Source organism: Gopherus flavomarginatus, chromosome 1 (genome assembly GCF_025201925.1).
Source record: "Gopherus flavomarginatus isolate rGopFla2 chromosome 1, rGopFla2.mat.asm, whole genome shotgun sequence".
Lineage (NCBI taxonomy): Eukaryota > Metazoa > Chordata > Testudines > Testudinidae > Gopherus > Gopherus flavomarginatus.
The window spans coordinates 4,940,298-4,957,598 of NC_066617.1; the positions used below are offsets into that span (position 1 = coordinate 4,940,298).

A 17,301-nucleotide genomic window follows, 5' to 3' on the forward strand; every position below is an offset into this window, starting at 1 on the left:
TGGCAGTAAATTTGATTTGTTGTTTTGATGAAGAAACTGTCCCCATCCCTTTAATGGATTTGGTCAGGGAGAGCAGGGCAGAGAATCCCCTGGAAAGCCCTGAGTTCAGGGCAGGTTTAGATCCACCCCCAAAGCAGGATACGCCGGCCCTTTCCAAGCACCACAAACAGGATTTTCCTCGCCAGCTTTAACTGCCAAGACTGCAGACTCCAGGCAAACCTCACGGACCGGCCCTGCTCCTGGCAGAGCATCCCCGGCTGAAGGGGAAATGCAGCAACAAGTTCTGGAGGAGGTGGAAAGCCTGCGTGAAGCAAGGGTAATCGCTGAGTCAGAAAGCCCCTGGGCGTCTCCTATTGTAATGGTACCTGAACAGCAGACCCAGGGCACACTCTAGACTAGTGAGTAGCTGTGTCACCCGGGCTCTAACCTGGGGTGCCCTGCACACTGCTCTGCTTCTGCAGCCTCCAGTCCTGGGCTGCTCCCCAACAAGCTCCAGCACGTCAGCCACTTCCAGCTTGGTGCGTGTGTGATCTGCAGTCAGGCACAGCTCAGCTCTTACCAGCCTTGTTCATACTGCAGGGTGACGCCAGCACAGACCCAGTCTTCTATTTCCCCCAGAAATGGATGTCCTGACTGCTCAGCCTCTCCCAGACAATACAACCTGTAGTAAGATGAGGCCCTGAAACCTGAACCCCTGGTATCAGTGACCTGGTATGAGGCCTGAGCCTGAGCCAAAGGAATGGTCAAGAGTTTGCTAACAAAAAGCAAAGTTCAACTGTGAGCCTAGGGTGACCAGATGTCCCAATTTTATAGGCATAGTCCTGAATTTTGCGTCATTTTCTTATGTTGGCAAGAAGAAGGCTGCTAATTGGACGTATACACATATCTAAAGGGTATCAAGCACTAATAAGATAAACATGGGCCAGGATGGCACCAAAACCATCCTGTATGAATGCATTCCTCAGAGATAATAAGGAATAGGCTGACCCAGCCTAAAAGACAGGGTCAAAAGGGTAATATGATGGAATGAGTTGTTTGTTCCAACCAACATGTACCAGGAGAGAGGCAGCACCCCAACACGGAGAGGGGTTGTACCTCCCTACATCAGGAGTGATGTGTAACTTGTTTGTACCTGTGTGTATGAATGCATCCCTGAGTGGATGTCTTTATCTTGCTGAGGGGGCAGTGGAGAGTCCTGCCACTGACTGAACCGGTCCCTTGGCAGGCGGCACATATTTGTAGTATGTCCAGTAGAGTCTGCTGGGAACTATTACTGTGCTTCATTTGACAATAAACCTGGGCGGGTGCCTTCATACCTTATCAGCGTCTGTGGTCATTGGGGGTCTCTCGGGGTCTGCTGTGCCAGCGATCTGCAGAGCTGGGGCAGCACATAGAGGGAACACACACACAGCTGACTGATATCAACATTGGACAAGAGCAGAGCACCACATCGGTAACATCCGATGGCACAAACTTAACCTGCAGCATAGGAGATTTAGGTGAGATATTAGGGAAACCTTGCTAACTGTAATGATAGTTGAGTATTGGAACAAGCTTCCAAGGGAGACCCTTACAGATCGTCCTCCTTTGATACAGCTACACAACAGAAAAGTTACCAACTCCAGATTGATGCCCTGGAGCACAGCACTGCAGGAATATGATATGGAAATTGTCCATATTCAAGGCAAAGAAAACGTGGTGGCAGATGCACTGTCTGGGCAAGAGGGTTCCAAGCTGACACATACAGATTAGCTAGTAGCAGAGAGAGTGTAAGGGGTGAGGTGTGACCCAGGACTTTCAGCAGACACAGAGTTGCACCGCGTTTTACAGAGATACCCTGGGATCAGATGTGTACAGGTTAAGTTTACAACGGGTGCTATGTGCACGCTCTGCCCAAAACCAAACGCCCTCTGGTCATCATAATCATTGCAAAGTGTACAGACAGATAATGTTTAATTATCAGATCATTGCACAGATAATTATGTATCTGTACTGGAAATCATGTGCTTAAGGTCTGGGAGTTAAGGCAGGTCACACAAAGGGATGAAGTTGCTCCAGTCAGGCAGGAGGGAAGAGACCTGGTTCTCTCACTCTTGAGCGGGTCTTGTGTGTATTGGGTATTACCCGCTTCACAAAGGAGGCCTGGCCACAGACGGAGCAGAATGCTGATCAAGAGTTTGTAAAACTGACAATAAAGAGACAGGCAGGAAAAAAAACCCAGCAACCAGCAGACAAATTCAGACTGGAAATAGGTTGCCATGTTTTCACAGTGAGGGTAGTTAATCATTGGAACAGCTGAGCTAGGGACATGGTCGGTCAAGTCTTGAAGACTTTCTAAAGGATATGCACTAGCTCAATGAGGAGGCTGTGGACCATGTTAAACCCAGCAGGCATGTCTATGGGAAAAGGAAGAACCAGGAAATGAATGGCAGGATACAGATTCACGTCTGAGTTTGTAGGCTGTACTTTGAGAACTGTAGAGTACCCCGAACTCAGTGTGATATAACAAGAGAGCTTCATTTTATCAGCACCTCTGCAAACATTCCTCATGTTTCCCATGTTACCCTGGATGGGTTTTGTCAAATGCCTTCCTGGCTATGGGCTTCCTCCATTATCAGTCCAGTGGGCCTGACTCTCAACTACACGATGGGTATTACACCTCTCTGTAAAGTGCAAATGGAGCAGGAACCAAAAGGAGGCTGTTGCCTACATCTACATTGATTGGAATGCCTCTCTCCCATGCCAGAGCAGTGTCAAAATCCTTTAGTGTCATTGAGAATTCAACTAGGTGATCTCCTGTCCATGGGTATGGACCGTTTCTTTCTGCCTTTTAACTTTCTAACAGCAGCTACATAATGGAGTAGGTTTTTGAACTTCTGCTTTTATTGTGTTTGGCTTTAGTTGAGACTGACCAGGGTGGCACAAGGAATTAAAAATGGCGGTAAAGAGACTTGAGTGTCAAACTTTACAGCTGCATTAAAGAAGTAAGAACATTGTGTGGGAAATACACCACTTTGGAACTGGGGATAGGATGCAGATCTTCGTGAAACCACAGAAATATAGTCTTGCTACTCTGTTTTCTTTCTTTCTTTTGACCATTTTCCACTCCTTTTTTTGTATACTACCTCATACTATTGGTCTTCTGATTTACTTGCTATTTCATTTGTTATCTTTTAATATCGCCAAAGGCTTCCTCGTCATTTTACCAGTTTTGGATACCTGCAGGGTTTGTGCACAACTCAGGAAAGCTTGTGACCTGTTCTCAAAAAATGTTGAGTGCAAACAGCTCCCATCAGTTCAGTGAGTGTTGAGAACTCAACATTTCATAAAAAGGGGCCTACTAAACCCAGGGTTGTGAGTTCAATCCTTAAAGGGGCCACTTATGGATCTGGGGTAAAATCAGTACTTGGTTCTGCTAGTGAAGGCAGGGGAGTGGACTCAATGACCTTTCAGGGTCCCTTCCAGTTCTAGGAGATGGATGTATCTCCATATTATAGTAAAAGTCAGGCAAGAAAGTATGAAAAGCCTTAGAAAAAATTAAGCTATACCACATCTACTGCTTGCCCACTGTCCACAAGGCTTGTTATCCAGTGAAAGAAATCTATGAGATTGTTACAACAGATTTTGTTTTTCATATCTCCATGCTGTTACTTATCACCTCATTATCTTCTAGCAGCCCGCAAATTGATTCCTTAATTATTTGCTCCATTGTCTTTCATGATTCCTACAGATGCCTTTAGTGTAGTATAGTTTTTCTATAAGGGCAGAACTGAGGCGGGTAGAATGGAGGCAGTCAGTTGTGTTTGCAACATCCTTGTGAAATCAACTTTTGGTCATGTCATTTCACCAAGGAGTGGGCATTTCTGTTGGCCAGTAGATGAACAAGTGCGGGCAAAGAGTCAGAAGATTAATTTAACTGAGATTTATTGACTCAATGAAATCCAAAATCTCAATGTGAAGCTGCCCTAAATTTCAGCTCATCTCCAACACTGCAAAGTGAGTGCAAAGTTGGTGTCAGGGAGCAGAGGTGCTTGAATTTACCCTTTTCACTTAATTGTCCTAAAAGGCTGCTTCCTAGCTGGATGCTACGTGCTACATGTTACTGGAGGTTCCATTAGAGGAGAAGAGAAGAATGTCCTGGATAAAGGAGGATTATTCTAAAAAAGGGCTGCTGACTCCATAGTGATGTTTTAGCAGAGTCTCCCTTGGAGAGCTTTTTATTGGAAATGCTCTCAAATGACATGCCAGAGAGCCATTGGTTTAAACATTCATCCTTAGCACTGGGAGGAGAGGTAGTGATGGAAATGATATTTGGTTTGGTCTGACGGCTCCAGATAAAGTACTCATGACAAATGGTCAGGTGAGTCAAGTTTTCCCAGCATTCGTCTGTATGAATAATCCCTGTTGAAACACCCAAACCCTGGGGAAGGGAAGCTCCATAGAGCAGGGAAGGTGATTTGACAAGTGCATGTTGGGAAGAGCTTTCTAGTGAAGAGGAAACTTTCAAAGCGCTCTAGAAGCAAAGGCATCTTGTTCTGAGAGTTGCTCTGCCCTTCAAGGAGTTCGGGTCAGAGTTAACTTCACTTTGTTAGAGCAAGTAATGCAAGGTGGAACTGCACCCCAGTGTGGAAGCCTCTCAGAATGCTGTAAACTACTTCAAGGGCTGAATTCTCCTATCGCTCCAGGGCTTCAAAAAGTCACATCTTGAGACGTGCCTGATGCTGTTGGTTCTTCAGGGATGAATTTTGTCCAGGGCAATGTTTAAAGAAGGAGGGAGGAACAAGGAGAACCAGCAGACAGATATTGTGATGCATCAGAGTTTTTAATGTGAGTGACATTTGCAGTACACAGTATAGGAAAAATACTAGAGCAGAAAGAACATATTTTCAGTAGAAGGATTTGGACCAATCACCCACCTCAATGGCTCTATTTCACACAAGATGTTCTTTTTTTTTTTGCTACTGCAAATGTTGACAAACAAGTTCCCTTTGCAACCATTTTCAGTTATTTTTATTACCCGAGTTGGACGGAAGAGCAAGAAAGCAAAACAGAAGCAGAGGACTACGCTGCTTCAGTTAAACATTTGCCTCAGGGAAGGTCAAAGTGAAAGGCTACAGATAGGTATTGATCGAAAGAATAGAACAGACTGGGTCTAATTCTCCTTCACACCAAGGTCTCTTTTTCCCACTCTCAAGAGACTTAAAATCATAATAAATATTACTGATGCCTGTCTTAAGGCCCCTATTTCCTTTAAACTGTGAGGTTTGTGTAAACAACCTGCATGTAATTCAAAATGAGTCCACACATGAAAGCGAGAATCAGCACACGGGTGGGAAAGCCTTTGCAGAAAGAGTCGTAAAGCGTAACATTAGAAATGCAGCACGGCTGTCAGCCCAAGGTGCTGAGCACACACAACTACACTGAGTTCAACTGGAGCCCTGTTTGCCCAGCACTTCTGAAAGCCATGCCCAAAAGATCAGGGGTGAATCTGTATCTTGCTGTTCAATTCCTTCCTTCTTCCACGGATGTTGCTGCTGGCATTAGCATGGCCCACAGCTTCCACTGAGGTACCTATGGCAAGATACCTTGGAACCACATAATCCACCATAACCATAACCACCCAGATAACTGCCTAATCCCCCATAGCCACATAATCCCTCATAACTGTAACGGCGACCCTAACCACCGTATCCCTCTAAACCATACAATCCTCCATAACTGTCATAAACAGATAGCTAAGGGTTAAAGTCTCTTTCACCTGGAAAGGAGTAACCTGAAACACCTGACCAGAGGACCAATCAGGAAACAAGACTTTTTCAAATCTGGGTGGAGGGAAGTTGTGTGTGAGTCCTTTATTCTTTGTCTTGTATCTGTCCCTCTCGGCTATGAGAAGTGATTTTTCTGTCTCCTGCCTTTCTAATCTCCTGTTTCCCAGTTGTAAGTACAAAAGATCAGATAGTGATTTATATGGTTTTTTTTTGTATTTACATGTGTATAGTTGCTGGAGTGTTTTGAATTGTATTCTTTTTGAATAAGGCTGTTTATTCATATTTCTTTTAAGCAATTGACCCTGTATTTGTCACCTTAATACAGAGAGACCATTTTTATGTATTTTTTCTTTCTTTTTATATAAAGCTTTCTTTTTAAGACCTGTTGGAGTTTTTCTTTGGTGGGGAACTTTCACTCTAAACAACATTCTGATTGTGGCAGAAGTGTTTTCTGCAACATGCCCTATGGCTGTGCAGCATTTATGTAAAATCTCATCCCACAGCCACTTCCTCTTTCCTCAAGAAGGGGCAATTTTCATCTCTCTTTGGCTTCTTGCTGGGGCTCATTGCTGGGTTCAGGCAGCTGCATTGTCTCACAAGACATTCTATTCCTGGCTTCTCATGGATGGAGTGAAAGTTTCTGATAGAGTACAGGCTTCAAGAATTACCTCAAACCCTTTCCATATATGAGCACTGCTTCCTTTCCCTCTCTGCCATCTCTCCCCTTGATCCATCAGCAAATCTGCTCTAGGCAGCCCTTTGAGACGGCATTGGTGACCCAAGTCCAGTTGTAGATCAGGTTTTACTCACCATACAATGATACTGACCCGAGAGCATAGGGCCATCACAAAGGCCCCTGCTCCACTTAAATCCCCGCTAAGACCTAGTTATAAGTTCAGTGTGGGACTAAAATTGTCTACAGAGGTTGTACTATCCCCCCTGCCAAAGAGTGAATTTCAAATTCAAGGTCCTGACAGGAAATATGCTGGAGGCAATGGAATGATGCCCATTGACTTCAAAGGAAATTGGCTCAACCTGTTGGTAAAGGAGGTGGAGAGAATGCAGAAAAATGGCTCCCTCCTTACTGGCCAGTTTAGAATGAACTGCCCAGTGCCCATAAGCACGACCAGCATGAATTGAAAGGATCAAACTGGATTCCCTTTATGATAGCCAGTTGTACTACTGATGCCACTCAGAATCACCTTGACATTCATTATAATTGCAGCACTAGTAAAGTCAGTGGAATGACACGAGAAATGCAGTGGATTCATACCATTTAAGGATGAAAGAAAGAAGAAGAGTGCAACGTTCATGTCACAACCTCTGAGGCTGAGATTTTCCCAACAATCACCAACGCTGAGGAAAACAGCTCCATCCAAAGGAGGATTTTGCAAGGCAATCAAGTTTGTTTGGTAACCAATTAGGACCTACCCCACAAACAGCATCTCAGATCCTCCAGGCAGTCCTAGGAACTGTATAAAAGCGCTCAGGACTCACACCTTTTCTAAACACTTCTCCAGACTTCATCTCCATAGTGAACTTGGTAAATCCAATTCAGCTCAATCACTTTTCAATTCTGGAGATGTGACAGTAGGGGCTCTTTTCATTTAAGATGGAATCTTGCATGTCCTCGCTGTGATATTTATTAGGGATGAGGATGTTCTCCCGTAAATATCTTGTGTAGTGATTCAGTTACAAGAGCTGGTGGATTCATTTTTTAGAACTAATAGGGGTCTTTTAGGAGCAATCTATCCAATTAGGAAACATATTTCCTATTAACTGGAACTAGATTTAGGGCATTGAAATCTTTTCAGTAACTTTAGAAAGTCATTTAGACATTTCTTACTTAGCTGGATTAGGAAGAAACTTTCCCAGGTTAGTCCAGAAAGGGCTAATTCAGTGGTCTTTTATTTTCACCTGAAGTAGCTGTTACTTCTCACTATTGGAGGCAGGAGAATGGATGAAGTTGACAAGTGATGTAATTTTATATTGATAATATTTTTATGCATTCAAAACTACATTCAAATGAAAATGAAACATCCCCAGATTGTGTGGCTTTAAGTTATGACCTTATTAACAGTATGATATGAGAGGTTGGCCTCCATTTTGTCTAAAGTGATTGCAGGACTCAGTGCAGAGATGTCTAATTCCAACAACAATCTATGAATATTCTAAGAAAAAAACCATTTCCACGTGTGAAACACCAGCGAGTGTTTGTGAGGTGCTTTGAACTCTTGAGTTTGGAGTACACTGAATTCCAGTACCCTGTCTTGTTGAGCCAGGCGCACAAGTCTGCTGCAAAACAGACCCAGGGTCTGAACCACGTCCCCAAAGCTGTGGACTTAACTGAAAACAGCTTAGGAAGTGCTCCTGTCTCCAGCAGCCAGTAGCCAGCTTCCAATGGGATCCAAACCCCAAATAAATCTCTTTTACTCTGTGTAAACTTATCCAGGGTAAACTCATAACTTGTCCGCCCTCTATAACACTGGTAGAGAGATATGCACAGCTGTTTGCTCCCCCAGCTAGTAATCACTTTCTCTGGTTTAAAAGTGATTTTATTAAGCATAAAAAGTAGGATTTAAGTGATTCCAAGTAATAACAGACAGGTCTAAGTATGTTACCAAGCAAAAGTAAAACAAAAGATGCAAGTCTAAGCCTAATACATTAAGAAACTGAGTACAAGCAAATTTCACCCTCAGAGATGTTCCAATCAGCTTCTTTCACAGGCCGGAATCCAACATGAGGTGCAAGAGTTGGCAAACCAGATCACTGATTTCACTGGTTTAGCACAATATCCCATTCCCAGGAAACGTTGTAAGAAAGACAATAAAAACTCAGTTGATGGACAACATGACCACTACTACTTTGATGAGATGCTGTCTTGATTTCGTTGTGGCCTACAGAGACAACAGATTTGAAGAGGTCCTCACTGTTGCCAAAGAAATGGCAGAAAACTTAGGAGCTGAACAGTCTTCAAGGAAATTCATATTCATTGGAAGAAGAGACAGTTTGGTTATGAGTGCAGAGACGAGGTGATGGGAAGTTCAAAGAAAACTTCAAGAGGGAGTTTTTTTGCTCCCTCGTCAAGACTGCTCAAGTGTTCATCAAAGAAAGGTTCAGACAAATGAAGCACAGCAAAAAGACCTGGGGTTTTTTGTATGATCTTAATAAGCTGCCAACAGACACAAAAAGACTCTTGATCAATTGTACAGATCATCAATGAATGCTGACGCATGGGGAATATTCTGACCTCAATGATAAAGACCTATGTGTCGAATTGGACAAGATCCATCATATTTTGCCACATGGGAAGCACTCTCCACTCCAACTTCTCCAATTCATTCAGAATGAAGAGCTGAAGGACACTTTTCCTAATGTGTGGACAGCTTTGAGGATTCTGCTCACACTGCCAGTCACAATGGCTAGGGATGAGTGCAGTTTTTCCAAGCTCCAGCTCATTAAAACATATCTTCAATCGATGATGGCCGATAAGAGACTAACATTGCTTGCTCTTTTATCACTTGAAAATGCCATTGGCCAGCGTTTGGATCTCTCTGATGCTGTGCTACAGTTTGCAAGAGCAAAGGTGAGAAAAGCGACCTTCTGAACTAAAGGACTAGGGTAACATTCTAAGGCTGTCACCTGCAGTAATACTATTTAATACTGGTCTAGCCAGTGTTGGTGCACAGTTCAATTGCTGGATGTTAGTACAGTTCAGTTATACTTAAAATTAAAAAAAAAATCTATAAGCTTAGAGAAAGTGACTTTCTTTATTTGCTTATATATGGCGCGAATAAATATAGATTTACAGATCATAGCATGCAAATACATAGTCTTATGTGACAGGGAAAAATCATTGCATACAAATCATACAGCAAGGTCATGAAATGGGCTACAAATGGTATTCAAAAGTTTAAAAATTGGAGGAGGGAGCACCAAAGGTGCTCCTCACCCAGGGCACCATTTGGTCTAGGGCCGGTCCTGCGTGTACATTACACCACGTAGAGTTAGGAACAAATTAGGGCTGTCAAACACTTTAAAAGTTAATGGAGGTTAATCACACTGTTAAACAATAATAGAGTACCATTTATTTAAATATTTGTGTATGTTTACTATATTTTCATATATATTTATTTCAATTACAACATCGAACACAAAGTGTACAATGCCCACTTTATATTATTATTTTTGAATACAAATATTTGCACTGTAAAAAAGAAACAAAACAAATAGTATTTCTCAGTTCGCCTAATACAAGTGCCATAGTGCAATCTCTTTATCATGAAACTTGAATTTACAGAGGTAGAATAATGCACAAAAAATAACTGCATTCAAAAATAAAACCATGTAAAACTTTAGAGCCTACAAGTCCACTCTGTCCTACTTCTAGTTCTGGCAATTGCTCAGATAAACAAGGTCATTTACATTTGCAGGAGATAACGCTGCCCGCTCCTTGTTTACAATATCACCTGAAAGTGAAAACAGGCATTCACATGGCATTGTTGTAGCCGGCATTGCAAGATAAAGAGATTCCACTATAGCACTTGTATGAGGTGAATTGAAAAATACTATTTCTTTTGTTTTCCATTCTTACAGTGCAAATATATGTGATCAAAAATAATATTGTATTCTGTGATGTCATAGAAATCAATATATTTGAACTGTAGAAAAACATCAAAAATATATAATAAATTTCAATTCTTATTCTACTGTTTAACAGTACTATTAAAATGGCAATTTTTTTTATCGCGATTATTTTTTTCAGATTATCACGTGAGTTAACAGCAATTAATCGACAACCCTAGAAAAAATTAATCATCAAAAACAAAGAGAAAAAAATTATATCAATTGACGGCGTTATCAAAGATTTGTTTGTAGCTAATTAGGCCATCAGGAAAATAGTTTTGATAGCTTTTATAATCATTCACTCACACAAACATTCACACAGGTTCTGCAATGATTGCTATAGTTACCAGCCTAGAGGTTGCTCATGGCAGAGTACTTGCCAGGTAGCCTGCACACGAGGGTGGAGCCGAGTCCTTGCCAGATGTACATCTGATGCTCCTGGAGGATGGTTGCAGAACCAGACTCAAAGAGCTCAGTGCCCTGGTCCTGTTCTTATAGGTCTTTGCCTCAATGTATGTCTATGGAAGTTGCTTCATCATGCTGAATTCATGAATCCTCCCTGCATTATCTTCAGCCCGTTGATGGTTGTGAGTCTTAGGTTTCAGCTGGTACTAGTTTCTGATCGATTATCTACCTGTCACAAACACACACTCCCATGCACTCAGCATTCTTACATCCAGATTTACTAGGTATGATTTAATTCTTCTCTCCCTCTTTTTATTGCTAAAAGATTTACAAAGCATAACAGCATTCTTATCAGTTACTTGCATATTCAATCCGTCTACAGGCCTTAGATAATTGGTATTTTGTCCTTGGGCTTCTTACAAAGATTCATTCAACAAATTTCAGCAGAGAACAGAGAGAAATTCAAGTCTCTAAGACAGACATTTCTTTTAACAACTATATTCTACTTTTATTCTTTTATATTTTAACTAGATCCAACAAAATTCCATGTTTCCTCCATAAAAAAACAATTCATTGTTCTTCTGCTTTCTTCTAAAGCAGCTGGTGAATGACATTCATTGAGACAGGATACTGCATTAGGTGGGCCATTCTTCTCTTCTAGCATGGCAACTGCTACCTTCTTATGCACAGGAGTAATGCTAGGTGCAGATCTTTGTCAATCAGAATGATGCTAGGTGATCTCCTATCCATGAATACGGATCGTTTCTGCCTTTTAAATTACTAACAGAAGCTGCATAACGGAGAAGTTTTTCAACTTTTTCTTTTATTGTGTTTTGCTTTAGTTGAGACTGACCAGAGTGAAATAAGTAATTAAAAATGGTGGCAGACAGACTTGATTGTCAAACTCTGCAACAGCAATAAAAAAGTAAGAGAACTGTGTGAGAAATACATCAGTTTGGAGCTGGTGATAGCACACGGCCTTTCTTGAAACCATGGAAATCTAGTTTTGCTATTCTGCTTTCTTTCTTTATTCTTTATTTTGACAATTTTTAACTCCCCTTTATTCCAAATTCAAATATATACTACCTCATACTACTGGTCTTCTAATTTAATTGCTCCTCCATTCATTATCTTTTCCTATCACCAAAGGCTTCGATATCATTTGGCCAAAAATGTCCTCCAGGTTTGGATACCTCCAGTGTTCGCGCACAACTCAGGAAACCTTGCAGCCTGTTATAAATAAATGTTGAGCATGAACTGCTCTGGTTTCCTTCAGTGGGACTTTTGAGTACTCAGCACTTCAGAAAAATGGGCTTTTATATAAAATCAATGGTGCCTTTGGGAAGAGGTTGGCTTAGCTCCATCCAGAAGTGAAATCATTGGACTTTTGTCTTATTTAGCCCAGGTGCAATTCTCTTAGGTCTGAATTCTTGTGTGAAATGCTCTCCCTGGAATTCAAAGGATGAGATTTCCTAGCCATTCCAATTTAAAGAAAAGAAAAGGCATGTTTGCAACATACTTGTGAAATCAACTTTTGGTCGTGTCATTTGAGCAAAGAGTGGAGATTGCTGCTAACCAGTTGATGAACACATCAGGGCAAAGAATGAGAGGAAGATTAATTTCATTGAGTTATATTGGTGCAATGAAATCAAAAAAATCTCAATATGAGGCTGATCTATTTCTGCCCCATTGTCCTACAGCTCCACCATTGCAAAGTAAGTTCAAAGCTCATGTCAAGGCCCTCACTCAGTTGAATTTAACCTCCGCCCTCACCCACACACAATAGATTGCCCTAAAAGATGGCTTTCCAGATGGATGCTACATGCTCCATGTCACTGGACATCAGAGGAGAAGAGAAGAATGTTCTGGAAAAAGAAGAATTATTCAGAGACGGTTGCTGACTCCATAATTACGTTTACGCAGAGTCTCTGTTTGAGAATTTATTATTCAAAATGCTCTCAAATGACATGCCAGAGATACATTGGTTTTTACATTTACCCTTAGTGCCGGGAAGGGCGGTGATGATGGAAATGGGGCTTCGTTTGGTAAGAGGGCTCCTAATAGGGTTGTCAACTGTCCAGTCACACAAATCCAAACACTGTTGCCCTACCCCTGCCCCTTCCCCAATGCCCCATTCCCCACTTCACTCCTTCCCTGAAGCTGTACCCCTCTCACACCATCCTCCCTCCTTCTATGACTTGCTTTCCTTTTCCATCACTCACTTTGATGGGGCTGAGCTTGGGAGTTGGGGTACTGGAGCAGATGCAGGCTCTGTTGCGGCCGAGGGGATGGAAGCGTGGGAAGGGACTAAACCTGGGGCACGGGGCTGGGGTGCAGTAGGGATGCGGGGTACAAGCACTGGAAGGGAATTTGTGTGAAAGATGGCGCTCCAGAGTGTGTGTGGGTGGGGTTTCCATGCAGGAGGGGGTTCTGGGCTGGAGCAGGGGCGCAGGGGGGATAACGGGTGTGGGCTCCAACTGGCCTTACCTCAGGCAGTTCCCGGTAGGTGGCACAGTGAATCTAAGGCAGGCTCCCTGCCTGCCCTGGCCCTGCACCACTCCAGGAAGCATCCAGCATATTCCGGCAGCCCTCGGGGAAGGAATAGTGGGCTCTGCACACTGCCCCCACCCTCAGCGCTGACTCTGCTCCTCCCATTGGTGGGGAACTGCTTTAGATCTGAGCTATATATTGGCCTGGCTATGTGGCTGATCCCTTAGGATAAGCAGAATCTTCTATACGGTGAAATTGGTTTTTAATAACCAGTCATCATAAAGTGTTGGGGTGTGAAATAAGGGCTGGAGACTGCATTTTTGAGTTCTTGTTAACCACTGTGATGAGACAGAAATTTACTTTTTTACTAGCTTGGTATCTAACGTCAGAATAACCACCAGCATGGGGTGAGTCTGCCATATCCCTCAGCAGTTTGTCCTGAATCTGATATTCTCAGCTGTGACCCACTGAGGCCAGGTGACACTTACAAAAACCTGGGTCATTGTCCTTCAATGATTCACCCAGATGCTCACCATGAACCATATGGTTAGTCTTCTTGATACCAAAGGAAAAACTTACATTCTTGAAGTGAAAATCGGTCTAGGTATTTCCAGGAAAAGAGTCTGTGCTAATATAGGTAATGCTAGGAGGAACTGCACCCTGGTACCCAGGGCCTGCAGAAAGCTATCAGCCACTCCAAAGGCCGGATTCTCCCATCACTCCAGATCTTTGAAAATTGCAACTGGAGAAATGCCCGGTGCTGCCGGTTCCACAGGGAGGAATTTTGCAATTTTTAAGCAAAGAGGGAGGAACAAGGAGAACCAGAAGACCGATATTATGATGCAGCAGAGTTTTTAATGCAAATGAAATTGGCAGTACACAGTTACAGGAAGTAATACTACAGAGCAGAAAGAATATATTTCCAGTATTTCAAGAAGGGCCATGACCGATCGCAGGCCTCAATGGGTGTATTTCAGACAAGATTTTCTGTTTGCATTGGTGCAGCTGCAGAGGTTCACAAACAAGTCCCCTTTACAACCACTTTAAGATCCTTGTTTTACCCAAGTTGCTGAGAAATGAGACAAAACAAAATAAGAACAGAGAATTATGCAACTTCTCCCTGTATGTCGGCCACAGAGAAGGTCAAAATGAGATGCTAAAGATACGTGGTGATGGAAAGGATAGAACATGTGGGGCCTAATTCTCCTTGACACCAAGGTCTCTTTTTCCTTTCTAAAGGGACTTAAACTAACAATATATGTAAGTGATATCCATCTTAAGACTCCCTTTATACGGTGGGGTTAGTGTAAACAGCCTGCATGTAAATCAGAATGAGCCCACATGGAAATAAAAGCATCAGCACATGGTTGAGAAAGCCTTGGCAGAAAGAGTCCTAAAGCATAACATTAGAAATGCAGCATGGCCATCAGCCCAAGGTGCTGAGCACACACAGCTCCCACCGAATTCAACTGGAGCCCTGTTTGCCCAGGACTTCTGAAAGCCATGCCCAAAAGATCAGGGGTGAATCTGTATCTGGCAGTTCATTTCCTGGTTCTTCCTTCTTCCACGGATGTTGCTGCTGGGTTTAGCATGGCCCACAGTATCCAACAAGATACCTACGGCCATATCCCCCATATCCCCATAATCCCCCATAACCATAAAGACCTGGGTAACCGCCGTATCCCCCATGGCCCAATAATCCCCCGTAACCGTAATGGCCACTGTAACCATATAACCCCCTAAACTCCATAGCCGTATGATCCCCCCCAACCGGATGAGCCTCCAAAACCAGGTGCGACCGCAGGTGCTCCTACAGCTCCCACTCCACTGTGTTGAGGGAAATTGCTGAGAATTGGTCCAGGGAGGGTCACGACAACCGGTGAGGGTCTGATCACCACTTCAGTGTCAGAGCACTGCCTAACGCATGGCTCGTTGCAGGTGCCAGTAACTGGACTGGGTCGGGCCACCCCACATTCTGGATAGCACAGGCTGGAGAAAGTCATCTTTCTGGGATGGAGGTAAACCTCAAACGCACAACAGGGACTAGAGTCAAAAGAAGGTACAAGTGCCGGTCAAAGACTTCAGCTTATGTCTTCAATAGTGAGGAGTAACAGCTGGTTCAGAATAAAGTAGGAGAGCACTGAACTGGCCCTTTCTCTACTAACCTAGGGAAATGTATTCATAATTCAGATAAGTGAAATATGGTTAAGTGACTTTCTCAAGTTACTGAATAGATTGAAATGTCCTAATTCTTTTTCCGGTTAATAGGAAATATGTTTCCCATGAATCCACTAGTGCCTGAAACTAAATACCTACACAAGATAATTATGGAAGACCATCCTGATCCCTCATAAAAATCACATCAGTAAAAGCAAGATTCAGTCTTCAATGAAAATAGCCCCTACTGTCACATCTCTAGAGTTCGAAAGCAATTGAGTGTAATTGGACTTACCGAGTTCACTGAGGAGATGAAGTCTGGAGAAGTGATTAGAAGAGCCCTGAGTCGTGAGCACTTTTCTACAGTCCCTAGGACTGCCTGGAGCATCTGGGATGTTGTTTGTGGTGATGGTCCTAATTAGCTACAAAACAAACTTGATTGTCTTGCTATCTCCTCCTTTGGATGGAGCTGTTTTCCTGAGGGGCTTTGATCATTGGGCCAATCTCAGCCTCAGAGGGTGTGACATGCACATTGCACTCTTCATCTTTCTTTCATCTTAAAATTGTATGGGCCAACTGCATTCCTTGTGTCATTTTACTGACTTTTTTGTGGCTGCTGTGAGAATGAATGTGAGGGTGATTTTGAGCGGCCTCAATAGCACAACTGGCTCTGACGGAAGGAATCCAGGTTGGTCCTTTCAATTCATGCTGATCGTGGTTAAGGGCTTTGGGTCATTCATTGTAAACCTGCTAGGAAGGAGGGAGCCATTTTTCTGCATTCTCACCTTTCTCCATCTCACTGGGTCAGATCCAATTCCTTTTGAAGTCAATTGGAATCATTCCAATTCCTCCAGCATGTTTCCTGTCAGAACCTTACATTGGAAATTCACCTGTTAGCAGGGGTATAGTAAAATGCCCTATGAACAATTTTAGTCCCACTACACTTTCAAACTGGAACTTAGCAGGGACCTAAGCGGAGCATGGGCCTTTGTGATGGTCGTCTGCCAGGGGTGAATCTTACTCTACGGTGAGTAAAACTTTACCTAATGTTGGACCTCCACTTGTGTCACTAATGAGGTCACAAAGGGCTGCCTAGAACAGATTTGCTCACGGGTCAAAGTAGGGATGATGGCGAGTGAAAGGATTCAATCCTCTTCTGTAGATAAGGTTTAAATTGCAGAAAGCATTTCTCTCTGAACCAGAATATTGTTTAGAACGTAAAAGATATCCCCAAGAGAGGCTTCCACAGCCAGGGAAGAGGGCAGAAGGATCCTCCTTTAATTTTAAGGGCTTGAACATCTTTGAAGTTGGAGCAACTGTGCTGATTTACACCAAGAGAGAGCCTGCACTTTCAAATAAAAATGTTTCACAAAATACCACATGCAAAACTACATTTGAATGAAAATTAAATAGCACCAGATTGTGTGGATTTAGATCCAGAATGTTGTTTGGGAGGTGGTCTATGTGCGCTACTTTTTCTTTCCTTGCAAACACGTCTCTCTAATGGGTCACAGGAACGCAATGGTAATGAATTCTTCTAGGTTTGTGAAACGAGACACAGGGTAGGTTATCTCAGTAATATTTCCTTCCTTACATATGAGGATAATTATTGTCCAATGGAATTCAAGCTTGTTCATATGCAGTATAGGAATACAAATCTCAATATAGAATTCAAACAGAAAAATTTTGGGGACAATACAATGTGTCTGCTGAAGTGTAAATATCCACCACTGAGGCTAAATCTTCAAATAAAGAGAATTAAAGTCCATGGCAAGACTTTAGGTGGTTGATTGTTGTTCACTCTTACATGAGAAGATGTTTCACCACAAGCATCCTCCAAAAAACCATCAAAAAA

At 42.7% G+C, this 17,301-nt stretch overlaps 1 protein-coding gene and 1 pseudogene across 1 annotated transcript in view; both read right to left on the reverse strand.

Annotated features, from left to right (window-relative positions):
• The window catches only part of LOC127039688 (outer dense fiber protein 3-like), a 264,021-nt gene that overhangs the window by 116,690 nt on the left and 130,030 nt on the right, over positions 1–17,301 (reverse strand). The gene's annotated exons all lie outside the window — the stretch shown is intronic.
• LOC127032967 (claw keratin-like) lies at positions 5,541–15,833 on the reverse strand (annotated as a pseudogene).